General features: G+C 35.6%; 1 long non-coding RNA gene across 1 annotated transcript; it reads left to right on the top strand.

Moving 5' to 3' along the window:
• The first annotated feature begins 1,516 nt into the window (after positions 1-1,516).
• Positions 1,517-2,703, top strand: LOC149562880 (uncharacterized). Its single transcript, XR_016363528.1, has 3 exons — positions 1,517-1,727; positions 1,856-2,082; positions 2,407-2,703. It is a non-coding gene; the product is annotated as an uncharacterized LOC149562880 (long non-coding RNA).
• The last annotated feature ends 679 nt before the right edge of the window (positions 2,704-3,382 follow it).

The raw sequence follows: 3,382 nt of genomic DNA on the forward strand, positions 1-3,382 counted from the left end.
TTTATATGTGTGATTATTTAGTATTTTTTTTCTTTGTCAAGCTTTGGGCTTTGGTTGGGATTGATGACCAAAGCTTTAGATTCCAAGGCCCTTAGTATTTACTTCCCCTTATTCTCCACCACTTATTTTTCTCTTAGGTCACAAGTTGTCCAAGTCACCTAAGATCTTGGAACTAGGTCAAAAGATCCTCATCCCTCATATCTTCTCAAGCTTTCTAATCCTCTTCCATCTCCTTTAATTCCATTCTCTTTGGGTACAACCCCCTGGGTGGAATGAGCACCTTGAAACCTAGGTCCATGTTTCTCTTGACGCCTTACCCTCACAACTTTGTTTTTCTCAATATGACTGCTTATTATACTCTTCATCACATCCTTGATCTTATTACCACTTGAGACATAATCCTTCTTTCACCCTCTATATTGGGTCATCTCGATAAATTGGGCCTTGGTCTTTATAGGAAACCTATCAACATCACGTCTATTTTGTTACACACATTTTTTCAATTTTTCTTCTTCTTGTATCCCTTCAAGTTCCCTTCCTATTGCCTGATTTATAACTCTAGGATTCATTTTAGGCCCTCATCCATATCATTTTTTCATTCTTAACCTTGATTCTCCCATGTGTTTTGTACTCTAAATTCCTTTCTTGGTTGGACCAAATCTTAACGCTTCTCTTCATATCTATGGTTCTTGTTTATCTTAGAGATGACAAGCCTACCACATGCCTAAAATGGCTATGAAATCTTCATCTCGAGTTCATTTTACCTAATTTCTATCATGGGAAGATGCCTTAATTGTAATGTATGATGTTTCACTTCTTCGAAAGGGATTTTCCATTATTCTTCGTGTACTTGTCTTATATGATAGCTTAACAAAAAACTAAAGAAACCATTATTAATGAACTATTTTTTGTAACATGATTCATATTGTAAGGCACCAAGGAATGATGCTTGATTGATATATATGACCATGCTATCAATAATATTATTCATTTAGGTCCGCACAACTTTGAGGTAGTGATTAAATCCTAAACTAAAATGTAATATGTATAAAGGCAGTATGAGAGAGTTAGAAACAAAAACTGTGTCCCCTTGGTAAGAAATGCATTTTAGTTTAACATTTAGGCATCGCCCAACTTTGATATCCCCATGTTGAATCTTTACTAATCATTTTGTATGTTTCACTACATTGAATGAATCCCAAATATTGCATTTTAGAGAGTATTGATTATCAGACAGAGGATTATAGATTTTAATGACATATGTCCATTTTCGCATTGAAAACAATATAAAGTGAGATTAAATTATATTTAAGTGTGATTTTAATTAGTGAAACACTTTTTTTTGATTTTTTTGTTCAAAATTTGAACTCAAGATAGAGTAGGTAGAGCTGTAGCGGACAGCGCGCCAACGGCTCTCGAGAAAACGACTATTATTCTGTTTATTACCGTTTGAAAAAGCACGAGTGCAACCCTTATTTCTGATTTTTGCTTTTCAATTTGCCATGCGCCATGCAAATCTCTCGTCCGTAATTTCATAGCACAGTGGATTGTAAAGACTAGTTTTGCTATTTATAAGACAGAGAAGCTCTCCTCTCTGTATCACGAATTGAAAAGAGTAGTTTCATAGCTCAATGGATTTTAAACCAGAAATTTCTTGTAGAGATACAGTGGATTTGAGATTTTGCCTCGACTATTGCCTCAAAATGGCAAATTCACACTATAAATTTGTGAGCAGATTTTGTTTTAGCAAATGTAAACATCACGCTTACAGTTTCTTAGGGTTTTGCTCGTCGCTTGTTTGCATACTAGGAGGGTTTCCATGTTTTCATTTGGCTTTTATTCATTTTTATCGTAGCTTGCATTCAGAGATGCAGAATTTGAATGACAGAGCCTCAGAAGAAGAAGTTGAACGTTTGAAATTGTAATAAAAACTGGAGCCTCTACGTCTCATCCAGCTATAATTCTCTTCATTTTTCTGTCAGAAGGCAAAATAGGTGGTAGGGTTCGTAAGGAATTGAGACACGTGCCTGTATCAGAATACAAACAAAGTGCGGGGATGATGATGAATGGAAACACACACAGGTAATTAGGACACCATCTATATATATTTCTAGAATTCTAGTACAATCTGAAATAAAGACCATGCTTATGCATCACTCTATCTACAGCTTAATATTGTTTTTCTTTAACTGTTCATTTTTCTGACTTGTTGGAACTCTGGCGAAGGAGAGAGAGGAGTAGTTGTTTGAATGGTAATTTTGGACTCAAATGTATGCTCTTTTAGAGTGAGGCCTTTTTCATTGGCTCTTGTTTGCTTTTGAATTACATGTTTGAAATTAATTTAGATTTGAGCCGAGGAAGGGAGGAATTGTAGTCTTTTACGATTAGGTTGTTTTCTTTTTGCAGGATTTAGTGGGTTGTTGACTTGGGTGCTCCTCATCACTTATCCGCATCTTTCTTGAGACCAATCTTTTGTGAAGTGATGTTGTGTCCCACACACTGACTGCCCGTGATGTCCATCAAGCGGCCCACTCTGCAGGGCATCACAACAACACTTCCAGAGGTCGGTTTTAGCATAATTTGTTTTTTCAACGTTTATATGCAAATTATCACGCTAATCAAATTCAATTTGTAGAAACAATGTATAGATGTTCCCAATATCTCGTGTTTAAGTGGAGTTATAATATTCTTATGCTTTTGTTAGGATTTTTATTTGCACTTCTTTCCTAAAACCCCGCCCGTGCATTTAATATTCATGCTATATTAGCATAAGTATTTCATCTAGATGTTAGAAACCATAACAATGTGACTGTTGTGAAAAACTGAAGAACAACCTACCAAAAATCATTTAATAGTCCATATATTAGATCAAAGACTATTAACTTCAACAATTTATACCTGGTTTATAAGCTATAGTCCTTTCACACACACACACACACACACACAGACACACACACACACACACACATATAGGGTCAGAATATCCATTTAACTGCTAAAATTATCCTGTCCAATACGATGGAAGATAATTTGAGAAGCAAGTTTATAATTGAGAACCATAACAAGGTCAGCAAGGCTTCAACCTTTGTTCCCAACAGGGCTAGTGATGGTCTTTTAGTGTCATGTCTTCGGATAGATGACCATGACTAATCTGAAATCAAAACTTCCAAAGCATCAAAGCAATCTCATAGCTCATTATGCATCAACCAGTCTTCTATTGTTTATCAACCTATGGGTTGTATAATGTATCACCAAACCCAGTGTCCTAGTTAACAGAAGAGAGGCTCGTAATACCTATTATGTAATAGCTTTGCAATTGTTCCTTAATAGTGTGTTGTAATGTTACATTAGTAACCCCATAATCCCTATCACATTCATTCCC

Source organism: Cupressus sempervirens, chromosome 4, assembly GCF_028749045.1.
Source record: "Cupressus sempervirens isolate cs-2001-9-10 chromosome 4, ASM2874904v1, whole genome shotgun sequence".
Taxonomy (NCBI): Eukaryota; Viridiplantae; Streptophyta; class Pinopsida; order Cupressales; family Cupressaceae; genus Cupressus; species Cupressus sempervirens.